Source organism: Cibotium barometz, chromosome 7 (genome assembly GCF_041138505.1).
Source record: "Cibotium barometz isolate CiBa-2024 chromosome 7, ASM4113850v1, whole genome shotgun sequence".
NCBI lineage: Eukaryota > Viridiplantae > Streptophyta > Polypodiopsida > Cyatheales > Cibotiaceae > Cibotium > Cibotium barometz.
The window spans coordinates 60,333,719-60,349,641 of NC_141052.1; the positions used below are offsets into that span (position 1 = coordinate 60,333,719).

The 15,923-nt window shown below is 36.2% G+C and overlaps 1 pseudogene; it reads left to right on the plus strand.

Annotated features, from left to right (window-relative positions):
• Nucleotides 1-1,838: 1,838 nt before the first annotated feature.
• Nucleotides 1,839-3,239, plus strand: LOC147637272 (uncharacterized; annotated as a pseudogene).
• The last annotated feature ends 12,684 nt before the right edge of the window (nucleotides 3,240-15,923 follow it).

Below are 15,923 nucleotides of genomic sequence, written 5' to 3' on the forward strand. Positions count from 1 at the left end.
CAATCAAAGGCTTGAGGTACACATCCATGTTTTCCGCCTTATACTTGCTTGGTACAAAGAAGAGCAAGCATGATATGACCTTTCTTGACTGCCACATGGAGGGAGGTTGTAATTCACCAATAATACAATAGGCCAAGTAGACCATGATGTGGACTTGAAGCCAAATGGGTTAACACCATCCATGCCCAAGCCAAGACGTATGTGACCGGGCTCATCTTTAAACTCTAGCCATTGAGATGCTCCACATGTTGCCATGCCAGTAAATCAGCTCTATGATCCTCATGATGCCATCGGTTGAGCGATGAGTAGCATGCTATGTCATGATTTCTGCAATCCCCTTACATCATTTAAACATGTGCTGGATGCAAGGAATGATAGGAAAGTGTCTCAAAACCTTTCGGGAAACTTTATCTCCTTGCAAATCATCCCTATAGTGGCTCTCCCCACATTGGCTACATTGTGTTGCATCTTTATTAACCCCTCTAAATAGCATGCAATCATTGGGACATGCGTGTATTTTTGTGTAATTGGCATTCAACTTCTTATAATCTATACAAAACACCACCATGGGGGAAAAGCTAGTCATTGCTCATGACTTGTGTAATGGATCTTGTCTTAGATTATTAATCTCCTTTCTTTACACAACACCACTATGGGGAAAATCTAGTCACTTCTTGTGACTTGTGTAGTGGATCATGTCAGTGGTGGTGTGTAATCTATACAACACGAATATGGAAAAAAAGCTAGTCATTTCTCGCGACTTGTGTAATGGATGTTATCAGTGGTGTTGTGTATAGATCCATTATCAGTGGTGTTGTGTAATCTATACACAACACCAATATGGGAAAAAGCTAGTCATTGCTTTGTGACTTGTGTAATGTATCCTTTTAGTAGATTATCAATATCCTCTTTGACTTTCTTGGTGTAATTTAAATTTATTCATTAGTACTATTACATATTAATAGGTTTAACATCCAGTACCCATGTAATTTATGCTCACATACTACTAGATCTTCCCCTTTCAAATTTGGATGGTCCTAGGCAAACACACCCTTAAACTTCTTGAGCAATGCCTCAAGTTGTTAACGGGCTACACTATCCTCACCCAATTCAATGGACAATGCTTACCTTAACACGTTGAGGGAACTTGTCGACATCCAAGCTTGTATCTATGAAGACTTTGAGATATGCTAGTCGTTTCTAGCTCCACTCCTTTGTCTCCTCCTCAAGATGTCACCATGAGGTTTCCTTCCATCATATAAGGACACTCACTCCTCTCTACTCTCACACTCATGAATAGAAGCATAAGAGGAACATAAACCAAGAATGAAGCTCTCTCTCCCCTCAACTCTCTCACCATAGTAGACACAAGAGAGCAGCGAATGAGATAAGACTAGACTCAATTGGTACAAAGGGAAACATTACGAGAAATGTGGGCTCATTTTTGGGCCTTTTAGTTTTAGAGAGAGAGTGGTGCTCAACCAATGAGGAAGAGGCTTCTGTAACAGAGAAATTTGGCATTTTAAAGCAAGAATTCAAGTAAATAGAGTAAAATTATGCTCAAAATGCATCTTGAAATAACATTTACTCAACTTAAAATAATAATAAAATAATACCACCGAATCTTTGCACGTAAGCTAAAAGATAGTGGTAGTTAATGATTACGTGCAAAGATTCGGTGGTATTATTTTATTAGTATTATAAGTTGAGTAAATGTTTCCCTCCAAAACTAGCTCTGATCTTCTTCACCTCTCCAACATAGTGGTTCTTTCTTTTTCTAAGTCTCCTCCAAAATTAAGCTCTCATCTTCTTCTTCCGTATGTCTTTTGCTACACAAAATGGCAACTTGTAGTAGAAAGCCTCGTACTAGCATTTCAACTATTACTGTATTCAATAGTTATAATACAGACGATGGGACATGGATACCATCTACAATTACAATCGGGAGCTGGATACTTTTACAGAGAAGGAAGAGGAAGAGGAGAAATGCTAATGAATTTGTGGAGCCATTCAAGGGACAAGTTAAAGAGTTCAAGGTATGTGAATCTTGCAAGCGTGTGACAGAGGTACTAATACAACATGTTTTCTAGCATGTAGACTTGAGGGTGAAAAAATTTCCTCCTGGTCTTCCACGATATCATCCCAACTATGAGTAGTATCTCAGTCAAAGCTTCTTTTGTTTTAAAGTGTTTAATTGTTGTTATTATGCAGTTGTTTATCCATTCAGTCCTGTCTCCTTATTGTTTTAAAAGTGTCTAATTGTTGTTTTAAAAATGCCTAATCTTTTGGTTTTATGAAGATATTTATCTATTCAATAGAATAGATTGGCAACCAGTGGAGAGTATAAGTGGGATTTTTGATGCTTTCCATGCATATGTAGGAGAACAAATTTACAAAGGAAGAACTCATAGAGATCTTGCAGACCATGGCATATTTTTCTATGATATGCCGTACTTTGAACTAAACACATCTTTTGGATGGGGTTGTTTGACTCCAATACCCCTCTCATTATTTGGAAGCAAAGATTGGCCATTGCCAACTTCACAAACTACTGAAAGTTATAGGATCAGGTTGTATCACGACATACAAATGTCTCTTAAGGCATCTGTGCAATAAAGAATGTCAAGCTTACTATTTTCATGCTTATCAAAGTGTTTGTTGACTTTTTATTTGATGAAGAAATAAGAAATACTTCAACAATGTTTATTTGCAAGTCAAGTAAGGCACTGGACTTTTTGGACAACGGTTGGGACAGGAGAAAGACAAAAGGCATCATTTCTATTTTGGAGAAGAAGTCAATAGTTTGCAAGTACATTATTGGCTCTCAAAACTTCATTGCAACTTTTCACTACACCAGATATCATTATGTTAATGGCAACCTTATTCCATTAGATCAAGATTTGGAGTCAGATCCCGAGAATACGCCTCTAGTAATGGATATATATTTGGAAGGGCAATTGCTTACAATGCTGAACACACTATCTAAAACATCTCTTTCTCAAATTAGAGAAGACCTTACATACGAGGAGATTGAACAATTTCCAAAAGATTATACATTTACAATGGATACTAAAAAGGTAAACCATTTATATTTACATTCACTATTTAGTATGCTATGCAGAACATTATGTAAAATACCACTAACCAAAACCTTTTTTTAATAGGTGCCAAGGCAAAAAGAAAAAATGACTTTCTGCAAAGAATTTGTCTCTCATACTATTCAGTTGATTAATCGTTGAATGATGACAATAAAAACATTGTAACTCCAAAAGCAATTTAACATATGAAAGATTTTTTTCTTACAAAACAATGTCAAGTCTTACAAAATTAATGTTAATGTTACAAATGTAAATAAAAGTCTGATGATGCCGACGTCGATCAGAAGACTTCGGGGCATGGAAGCAATGCCATGGATTGAGAACTAGACTGTGCTTGGGACTGAGGTGGCCTTCGATTTTGGTCCTCTTGCAGGCTTTCCATTTCTTCCCATAGTCTTTCTTCTCTTTCCCTCTTCGCCTGCATCTGGACCTGCCTCCTAGATTCCACCCATTCATCCACCTCAGCTTGCAACCTGTCATAATCATTTAGGACAGCCATATGTGCTTTGAATTATCTTTGCCATTCCTCATCTCGTTGACGTACTCTCTCTGTAGCTTCCCTTGCAAATTTGTCTACCCTCCTGATCTCTTCTTCTGTACGATCATGCACGATCATGGATAGCCAAAATAATTATTTGTACAGCTTTGGTCCGGAATTGTTTTACGTGCAAGGGAGCATATTTGTTCAGAATTATTTCCTATACACAGAGAAAAGCTTTGTTAGGAACATTATAGCTACATTAGATTATGCAAGTCTACGTTACAAACATCACTTACATCAGGAATATCAAAAATTTTCTTTATTAAAAGGTAGGTGTTTAGGGTCGTCCTCCATCCACAGCAGCCAGCAGACATCTCCGAGCTGGAGATTGGCACCCTTATCCTATGATATGTCATGTTTTGTACAAGGTTCGGCTCCATTAAGATATCTTCCAATGCATATACAAATTTTTGAGCACATTTGAGAGGTCGAAAAAACAAGCATCAGCTTATCCTGCTTAAATAAATCTACATGCTTGTGGAAGAGGGAAATGTCAATAGGAACTTACTCTCTAACGCAGCCATGATATTGTTGAACAGAGTTTGCAAAATAAAATGTGTTTTGCTCAATGTTGTACAAAAGCAAACTCCAGTGTCGCTTGAAAAAATACAAAGAGGACATAGGTGTTACTAAAGAAAACTCTTCATGGTAAGTCGTGAAAATAAGTCTTGCCAAATCGAGGTTCATTGGTTCAAACCAAGACATAAGACTCAAAAATGATGAGCTATCATTTTGTAATGCCAAAAATGAGAGGATCCACAGTGTATGTACAGTTTTGGACCTCTTCTGGTAGTAGTAATATATAATACCTAAAGGCAACAATGAAAAGAACAAAGAATTAGTCCACTGGTACTTACAGCTTAGTCATGCATCATACTATATACATCATGCATTATATATACTATACATACCATAGTAAAATATTGAGAATGTTATCTGTGATTTCCATTGCGTCATTCTTCATAAAAACATGTAACATTAGGGCCAAAAACAAAAAAAAGGGCCCTTTAAGGTTTTGATTAAAACACTAATTAGGTGAGGTTTTAGTAGAATGAGACCTCCAAATTTGGTCGTTCAGAGGCACTTTTGGTGCATTTAAGAGACGGGCCACAATAAATGCTAACATTCCTTAAATCATGTCAGAGGTACTTTTCAGTCATTATTCTCAGTGTTATTTGAACTTTTGAAATGTCTATATTGTACAAATATTCCCACCAAAACATGTTCGTTTTTCCTCTCGTCATCATTTGAGTGCTCTCTCTCTCTCTCTCTCTCTCTCTCTCTCTATCTCTCTCTTCTCTTCTATTCTTTTCTGTCTATCGTTAACTCTTTACTCAATGCAAGAGAACGCAGATACAAACTTGTTATTAACATAGACCATGTCTATTCATCTTGGAGAAGTATTCATCACCAAGCATTGTTGGACAAAAATGAGGCAAGCAAACTATGACTAGAGGGAAGAAAGCACATTAATTTGTGGGTGGATGGAAGTATTTATCCCAATGATCCTTCAACTGGTAGACCTCCTCCATTTGTAAATGTTCATGACTTGATTAGATTTGTTAGAGATGGTTTTGATGGTCTACTTGGTTACTGTATGAAGTTATATTCTGCATCTTCTGTGTGTTCAGTCCAAATGCATCAACTGAAAGAAACTTTATTAACATCTTAGAAAACTATTTCAGAGCTAGAAGTTGTAAACCACTTCTTGAAAGAGAAACTAGTAAACTTGAAAGAAACCCCAAGAGGATTCAAAGAGAGGAAGAGAAATTTAAAGAATATAAGTGAGTTGTCTGAAAGTAGTGGGGCTAAAAAGAGGAGACTCAACCTTGCAAAGAAATGTGTCTCTCACATTTCAGGTATTAATATCCATCGAAATGAGGAGAGAATCAATCTTCTCATTGAAACCATGAACAAGGCAGACCTAGTCAGAATTCTTTAATCTCTAAAGAATACAAATTTGAGAGATCTTACTCTCAAAGAGTTGGTAAGAAACTTAAGGACCATTATGAAACCAGATGAAATAGTAGAGTCTTGTGACACTGTGTGGGTATTAGTCGCAAAAGGTTACCAAGCTCTTTCTAGATTATGGTTTCAAAATCTTAGATGCAAGAGAATAAGGGCTTTTGGTTTGCCAAGATCCCTTTCAGTTTCTACTGCTAGGATTGCTACTATGAATCAGAAAATTCTGAATATTTTTGGAGAGTACATACATATTGAAGGGATAATGCCTTATGAGAAGCAGAAGAAAAAGAGTACATTTGTCTATAATGCATTCAATATATGGGTGGATCTTAGAAAAGTACAAATTGCAATGGTGCATATGTATAAAATTACTGTAGAAGAATGTGGTGGTGTGCTAAAGTTCATGTTGAAGATGGATGAGGCACAGATCCAAAAAGGACAAAAGATGGAAAGAGTGAGCACATCTATCATGAATAGGGCAATTGAGTACAACAATGGTAGAGGAGAGGAACACATAAAATCTAGTCAAAGATGGAGCTTTGGTGGGTTGGTGCAGCTCAGATACCAACTGAAAATCATCAAACCCTCAAATGGTTATTCTCCCACACACATGTATCCCTAATATCATTTAATCCCAAAGTACTAGAGATATGTTCGTAGTTGATGGAGTTAGCAATTTCAAAGTGGAATGGCATTTGGGTGCTGACTTAAAGACTATCAAATGTATGCTTGAATATGCAACGGGGCTAATACAAAGTCATTTAGGAAATTTTTGGACCCAAAGAGGGCCTCTTGGATTAACTTTTGATTAGGAATGGACCAATAGAAAGAGGGCTGGGTGCACATTTTTTACTTTTTTAACCCTAGGGGGCCTAGGCTTTGGTTTGCTAATGGGGCCTAATTACTACTCTTGTCCCCCTACCTCTTGGGCCCAAACTTAGAGGTCTCCCCACCTAGAATCGCGCAGATGAAAAACCTTAAAAATTGAAAATTTTTAATTTTTCCCCAAAAGTGTGTTTTCCCTCTCAAACTTCCCCCCAACATACTCTAGGTTTGGAAAGCTCATTTTGAACCTCTTTCTTCCTCTTCTAAGCTCTCCATTGCTGCAGAAACTCCATACCTCTCAAGCTCTCCCGGACTCCAGAGAGCTTTAGATTGCTTGGTAATGACCTCACAAAAAACATTATGAGACAATGGGATCGATACCAAGCGATATAAAGCAAACAGGATTCCAGAGGCCTTTAAATCACTTAGTACTGACCCCATGACCAACGTTATCACAGTGGGGTCGGTCCCAAGCAATATAAAAAAACAGGACTCCAAAGGGCTTTGAATTGCTTGGGTACTGACCCCATGAAAAACATTATGAGACAATGGGGTCGGAACCAAGCGATATGAAACAAACAAGAGTCCAGAGGGCTTAGAATCGCTTTTGGTACTGACCCCATGACCAATGTTATCACAATGGGGTCAGTACCAAGCGATATAAGAGTCCAGAGGGCTTAGAATCGCTTTTGGTACTGACCCCATGACCAATGTTATCACAATGGGGTCAGTACCAAGCGATATAAAGAAGACAGGATTCTGGAGGCCTTTGAATCACTTGGTACTGACCCCATGGAAAACATTATGACAATGGGGTCACCACCAAGCGATATAAAACAAATAGGACTCCAAAGGGCTTCGAAACGCTTGGTACTGACCCCACAAAAAACATTATGATAATGGGGTCGGTACCAAGCGATATAAAGGAGACAGGATTCCGGAGGCCTTTGAATTGCTTGGTACTGACCCCATAAAAAACATTATCCTCTTATGGGATCGGAACCAAGCGATATGCACAGACAAAAACCCACAGGTCGAAACCAGCAAAACGTTAATAGAGGGTCTGAAAGAACTCTGAAATACCTACAATGGATGTAGAGGCCGATGGCATTTGGCTCAGTTTGGGGGGCGTTGAGTGTAAGATTCCTCCCCAGTCCCTCAAGATGTCCAGTATCTTCCCCTGTAATCAAATCCCTCTTCAGAAATATAAAAGATCTTATTTCTACCTATTTTGGCTTAGAGAGAAAATATTCTAGAGAGAGATTATTCAGATTTTAGATATTTTTGGATGGAAAAATATATCTTCTTATTAAATTTTTTTTTCCGAAACAGAAGTTCAAAAAGATTTTCAGAAGGTGCATTAGAAATCAATTATAATATGTTCAAAAGACCTTATCCTAGGGGTCCAAATTTTTTGAAATTTTTAAATTAAGGTTTTGAGGGGCCAATCAGATTCATCCAAATGTGTGGAGGAGATAACTAGAAGAAATAAAGAAAATCCCCCCAAAAATGAGTAAATACTCACATAAGATGAAGACTAGGACGACTAAGGACCAAAGGAAATACTAAAAAAATAAATTTTTGACACCTCAGATGTGGGGATTCTCCCTCATGAAGGAGGCACCTATTTCACATGTGTGGTGGAGTTTTAAATTTCCAAAAATTGAGATATTTCATCTCTCCTCTCTCCTAATTCAAGTCTAGTTCCAAAAAGTAAGCTAAACTGACCCAAAAATGGTTAAAATTTGACCAAACTGATCTGGAAAATTCTAGAATCAGATTGCTTGGTTAGAAGCTCACTTTTTCCTATAAATAGAAGCCTCCCCCTTTGTTGAAGCTTAATAGTGTTTTATGCACTGTTACTCTACTCCTGTCCCCAGAGCTAAAAATTGTGAATTTCTTAATAATTCATTAGTTTTTGACCTTTCACTCTTCTAAAGAATTGGTGGCCACTCTTGTTGCAAACAAGAGTAGATTCCTCAAACCATCAAGCCAAAGGAAAGCTCCCAGAATTTCATGTAAGTTAGAAATCCTACTTTTTCTTATTCTTTTAATGGTTTTCTAATTTTTTTGTTATCTTTAAAATGATAATCTGATGCTATGCTTTACTGGAAAGGCTTTCCCCCTCTCTCATTCTTAAATTCAGCCCTTCTTTATCCTAGGTAAGTAATCAAATTGTTTGAATTAAACTTTTCATATTGTTTCTCTTTTAAAAGTGGAATTTGATTAGTTTAGAATGCTTTAAACAAAATGGGGATAATTTTTAAGTAAATTAAGAATAGAAAAATTTGAAAAATGGTCAGCCATACAAAGGAGGGCATGGCAAAATTTTCTTAAATTTTGTGAAATAAGTATTACCTTTTATTATTCAAAAAGAGTAATCCCCATCGTTTGTGTATTCTAAAAGTATTATTTTCATTCTATGCATAGAAAAATGCATAGTAGAAATATTTTTATTACAAAAGTGTTATTTCTATTAGATTTAAATTCTATGCATAGAAAGATGCATATTGATTCTTTTTTTTATTATAAAAGAGTGATTTACATTAGATTTAAATTCTATGCATAGAAAGATGCATATTGGTTATTTTTTTAATTATAAAAGAGTGATTTACATTAGATTTAAATTCTATGCATAGAAAGATACATATTGGTTATTTTTTAAATTATAAAAGAGTGATTTTCATTAGATTTAAATTCTATGCATAGAAAGATGCATATTGATTATTATTTTTATTATAAAAGAGTGATTTACATTATATTTAAATTCTATACATAGAAAGATGTATATTGGATCATTTTTATTATTATAAAAGTGTTACTTTCATCAATATTGATTTTTATGCATAAATAGATGCATAAAAGAATTTTTTTAATTATAAAAGTGTTGCTTTCATCAATATTGATTTTTATGTATAAAAGAAATTTTTTTATTATAAAAGTGTTACTTTCATCAATATTGATTTTTATGCATAAATAGATGCATAGAAGAATTTTTTTATTATAAAAGTGTTACTTTCATCAATATTGATTTTTATGCATAAATAGATACATAAAAGAATTCTTTTTATTATAAAAGTGTTACTTTCATCAATATTGATTTTTATGCATAAAAGATTTTTTTATTATAAAAGTGTTACTTTCATCAAAATGGATTTTTTATGCATAAATAGATCCATAAAAGAAATTTTTTATTATAAAAGTGTTAGTTTCATCAAAATTGATTTTTATGCATAAATAGATGCATAAAAGGTTTTTCTTTTATATAAAAGTGTTATTTCCATAGAAGTTGGATTTTATGAATAAATAGATGCATACAGAATTTTTTTATATCAAAATGAGTTCTCTTTAATCATTGTTTAAATCCCATGAATATTGGTAAATGAATAAGTAAATACTCTGTGAAGGAAAATTCTACTGTTTCATATTCTCTAGGATAGTAATGAGAAAATTCAGAAGATCTATCGAAGTGGAAATTTTAGATAAATGATTAATTTATTCCTCATAGGAATACGTGTTTAGTTTTGAATTCAGTTAAGCAAAATACCCAATGAATGAAATTCAATAAAGTAGTAATTGAAATATTACCCTTCGAGAAAGGTAGTTCAGACTATGACCTCGACTTAATCTCCTTCGTCAATTTCAAGAAAAGACGATGTGACCAGTTCAGGAAAATTCAATCAAATCACCCACTGAATCTGAAATTAAATTGAGACCTTTGATTTTGATCTGAGGATCAAGAATTCAGAATTCGAGGAATTTTGCTTGGGAATCCAGACCTGTGATCTAGAAGTCTTGGGATATGGAATTAAGATATACTCATTGTATTCAAAAGAAAATCAAAACTGAAAACTTGCATAGAAACCCTATTTTCTTAAAGGACTATCTTACGCCAGAATGCTGGAGGGGGCATTTGGTATATGTGTTTTTCTAAGGGAAGTTCGGTTGCAACAGCTGGCGGTGGGGAGTGTTCAAAGGATGGCTCACGCGGCAAAAACCTGCCCAGGTCTTGACCAACCTGGGTATGGTGTAAAATGGTGTGCGTTCGGGGTATAATGGGTGAGGGCCAACGAAGCGGTCCCTGAGTGAAGTGCCAGGACACCTAAGGAGGATCCTGAAGGGTTCTGACCAGGCGATGCACGGGCTCGCGATGCTTAGGACACCCATGCGTACGTCGTGGAAGATATATATATGTTTGATGGTGGCGAGAAAATTATTGTAATCTGTTGTTGCTGGATCTCGTTGCTGACCTGCTGGTCTCAACGAAGAGTCCAGAGTGACTGTTTTGTGAGAAACAAGGATTGAATGGAAACTTTGAGTTATGACATCTGTAACCAATAATTGTTTTTCAATGGATTGTTTTAAAAGTTAAAGTTAAAAGAGGAGTGTATGCATATCTGTATTCTAAAGCAAAAGTTAAGAAAGGCATTCAATTATGGGTGGGTGAGTACTTGTCTAGTTCTACCAATTCCAGTGGTTGGGCGATGGCTAACCCATGGGCCCGGAAGGCTGGAATCAGTAGAGTTTTAATAATAAAATTGATCAATATGAATACGCTTAGAACTCGAATAGTTAAATAATAACCTGAAGACTTCTCAAATGAATAGATCAATGGCTGTGCCTAATTCAATTAGGAAAAAAGCGCTTCAAGTTAAGTTTGTAATAGTTTCCCTTCTATCTGGTTTATTCAGATGAAGGTTAGTTCAGTATCTTGACCTTGTTAGAAAAATTCGTTAAGAAATTCAAAATGGTGGAAATGTCCCCATTTTCTGAGCATGGGAAATTTTCCCAGTTTCGGTTTTCGGAATGACCACCAGCTTAGTCTCGTGCCCGGACACTCGAGGGCGAGGCCCCGAGTGGAAAACCCTGCCTCTCGCGCAAGAGGGAGCTGCTTCCACTGCCATCAATCCGGAATCCAATGCGTGGAGGGGGCAGTGGGATCCCACATTGAGGAGGCTGATGTAGTCGGAGACTCGGAGGATGATGGATGTAGCAGTGATGGCATTTGGCTCTTGCTATTTTGTGAGAGACACAGAGGTGAAAAAAATAAACACACGCAAGAAAGGAGAGGAGTGAGCACATAAAACATACCATATTGATGTGCAATTAATGCGTCCGACCTTTTAAATGTCCGCACATAGGTGGTATGAGTCGATAACGTCCCAAATCTCCCTTTGGAGCAGTACTGGTTTGGGAAAAATATTTTTGAGAAACGTACCCAAATTCCCATTGGACTCTTCTCAAACATTATGCAACAGACATTATGCAACATTTCAATATTTGTGAAAACTATTGCTTGGCTGCCTTAGCAAATTTTAGTGAAGCAGACATGGGCTGGATAGAGGAAGGAGTTGACAATTATCTACTAGCTGATTCTGCAGTCCAGGACTCCGAGTACCTGCTTGGCAAGGAGATATTAAAGAAGATGTTTGATGAAGCTAGGACATATGAAACCTAGTTGCCTTCCGAGGAGGAGGCTACAGCAATTGCTGACCGTCCTGGTTTGGCAGATATGGGCCAATTTTTGGCACCTACCGTACATGAAGACAGTAAGTCCACGATCCCTTTGTGGACAAGATCCATGCTTGAGGGTGATGAAAATCAATAGGTAATAGAGCCGAAGATTTTTCAAACTATAATAATCTGATTTACATGGACTTTGTCGAGTGTGTCAAGTAAACATATAACATTGGTACCAGGTTTTTGCATATAATGATGATTTCCTGAAGAGAGCAGGAGGCTCAAGATCATCCAGTGCTTCCACTTCAAAGTCAACAGGTCATTGAAAGTATGTTTCTCTCGCTCAATATATAAGACATTTGAATCATCAAAAGGTACGTGCAATTTACGACACTTGCTTAAAATTGACAGCAAGCAATGACATGAGTCATGATGATTACAATTTTAATACACAGATCATTATATTTCACAAGGAGTTCTCAAAAAACAATGCAAAATTCCCTTTATTCACATTCAAAGTACTATCCAGGTTTTGTGGTGGACACGAATTGCCTTTAAATGCTGAGAAGGTGGTGCTTGTTTCGAGAAACAGTTTGCACTGCGAGTGTTTGGTCAAGGATATGGTTGCCAAGCACTAAGATGCTCCTACTACCTGTCTTATACAGCGCATGCTATTGTAGTGGAAATTACAGACCCAGACACATTACATCCATATGGAAAAAATATCTAATAAAGACAAGAAAACGCAGGTCGGAACTGTTGCCTCTAATGGTGCAGATGCCAAAAATAGATCTCGCGATAGATGAAGAGGAAGAAGAGAAAAAGGAAAATAAAGAAGGAAGACCACTAAAGAAGATCAAGCCCACCTCATCTAGACCACCTTCTTCTAACCCTGACTCTTGAGCGACACCACAACTGATGGCACTCTCTCGTAGTTGACTGATTCCAAGCGAATTGTCGCTTTTCTTTTTTAATCAATTGTATTGCACGTGTCAATGCTAAGGACTTGAATGTGTCTTTTTTTTTTGCTTTGTGAATCAATTTCTTGTAAGTCCATTGATGTAACTCTAAAAGACTATTGGCTCGATTCTTGCCTCCGCCATGTCTAGTGTGCTTAAAGTAACCTGTTCTTACCATGTAATGTGACTTCTCCATGCCTTGAGTTGACCATATTGACAATATGTCTTTGTGGTGTATGATTATATAGTATATGCTGCAATCAATGACAAAACAGAAAAAAATCAGATGTATGTATTAGTTGGTCTCACAATATTGAGATTGCAGCAATTTTTAAAGTTCTTACCATGTAATGAGTTACATGTTGATCACTCCATCCTGCAATGAATACCTTCCAAGTCTCTAATATGTTTTCAAATAATTTTATCTCACTATTGCTCCAGCTCTTTTTCTCCATGAATGCAAAGATCTTGTCAAGTGAAATCCACACATCTGCCTTCCAATTTTGGATTAAACCTTCATTTCCAATGTCCTGACTACATTATCTAGATCTTTCCATTGATTAAACATCTTTTGCTTGTTTTTATCTCGACAGTCTTTGAGGTATTATGACAAAAATCTTTTAGCTTTCACACCACCTATTGATGGTTTTTTTGGTACTTTGCTGCCCCCTTGTGACCGCTTGTCGTCCTCCTCAATTTGAACATGCCCCCCATGCAAGTCAATGTCTGATAGTACTTTTTCTATTGCTTTGATTGCTTTTAAAGATTCCTTTTTAGGCTTTAACGTCCATGCAAAGCATATGTACAAATACACCAGCTTCTCTACAATTCTACATAGTGCATACAATGTGCATATGTGCACTCTGGATAGGGGAATATCAAGCACTGCTTTGAAATCTTTATCTTTTAAATGCTTATCAGGAGCTTTGTTCCATAGTACACGATCTGAAGTCTTGGCACTTGACATGCAATATAGACATGGACTCTTTGCATTTGCACCTTTGCTTATGTTATACATGCATTTTAGAGTCTTCAAGTCACTTGCCATATGCCATTCCACTTTATAGTCACTGAACCCAGGCACATGAAGGGCCCTTCCATTTCTTTGCTCACTAATTAGTGATGAAATTGTAGTTTGATGAAACACCCAATGCAAAATTTCAAAGTCTTCTTTATCCACCTATGTCATTAGGAAGAAGCTCATGTTTAATACAAGTTTCGTGTTTAAATTATTTCAACGTAATACTCAATCATATTTATTGATAAAGAAGATACCTCAAAAGATCCAAGAGTGGAAATATGTTATTCTCCGATTGAACACTGAAATATTTTGCATCATCTTTTGTAATTGATGTGTCTACTAAGGCCTTGTTCATTAGAGTGATAGTAACCCTCTCCATTTTTTTGTTCTTTAAAATCTCACACTCATCCAGTTACAAAACAAATTTTAGAACTCCTTCACATTCTTCTTGACTAATCTCAAAGAACTGAACTCCGCACCTTTTTTGCAAAGCTTCAAGATCAAAGAAAATATTGTTGTGCTGGTTAAAGAGTACCTCTCTATCTTTAGCAACGAATGTTGCTTCAATATGTACTAGTGAACCAAGCTTCTCAAACACCTCTGAGTTCACATGTTGGCATGTAAAATTTACTTGCATTGGTTTTGGAAGTAGCGAACCTTTATGCTTCTTACTTTGACATTTCTTTGCTAGTGCCTTAAATAGTATACTATATGCTTTTCGAGAGATGCCAGTCTCATCTAGCATTGCTTGCACGTGAGTTGCATTGAGCTCTTTCTTGTTCATAAAAGAAGATACATGCTTCTCATTGATTTTTTGAAACTTCTTTTCATACAGCATCTCTTCCTTTATTCATTTTGGTACCAAATAACTGTAATGCACTCCAGCTTCAAAATGTACCTTGGACTCTAGATGAAGTAAAGATCTAAAAATAGAATAACATCAAATCTAATTACTTATGTCTAGTTTCAAACAAAGAACCTAATCTAAAAAGAGAAATATATATGAAACAAGAGTTAACATTACCTTACAGCCTGTACTCACTTCTTCATCCCTCCACTTCCAACTTTTATTTTCTCCATGTTGCAAAGTTGCCTTCTTCTTTTACGTGGCCCTAGTGTTGTGTCCTTTCTCCTTAAAGCATTAATCTTTTTCTCCAAGTCTTGAATTGTTTCTTTGTTTGCCATAAGCTTCTCTGCATACAACCCATTTAGTTTTTTATTTCAGTGTTCTCTATCTGTAGAAAATCCCTTTGTTGTTCTACAACCATCGCTTTTGTTTCCAAGTGTTGGGCATAACCCAGCAAACCTTGTCTGCCATCACCCGCGAAATGTAGTAGGTTTGTAATGTTGTAAAATGGAGGTGGTGCATTTGTAAATGGATCCTTCGGATACATTGACCCATTGGTCCACAAGTCCAAATGATGCTCTCCATTATTCCTCCTTTGCTCTTTTAAAAAAATCTCTTATTTCGTTTCTTCAAAGGTTGGTACTCAGATTGTATGTCCACATGAAGATGGTAAGTATCATATTTTCTTTTACATGCACCATTTCTACTACTGTTTATTAAGAATTTGAGTGTCTCCATGTGTTGTTGAAGGTGGATTAATTGGAATCCCCAAATTTGGATTAATGTTCTCATTTGCAAAGCCAGTATTTTCTATCATCATAAAACATATTAAAGAATTGAAACAAGAATTAACTCGATTAGTAAGGATGTTTTTTTTAAGTTTCAGCAGGAAAACCCCCACGGTCGAGATGATGATTAAATCTTTCCTCGAATCTATTAAATGCATAACTACCTCAAATCTATGAAATCTTGGTTCTGACAAGTTTTACGTGCATCCAACAAAGAATGCCGCCTCATGAAAGAATGCCGCCTCATGAAAGAATATGTATATTTTAATATATTTAAACCTACTATTATAATAGTAAAAAATGAGCCGAATTACAAATTTGGATATGTTTTAAACCTTTTTTATTGTCTCTCTCTAAGCTGATTTGGCACTTCTTATTATAGGACCCAAAATTGAGTCCACATTTCTTCTAATGTTGTG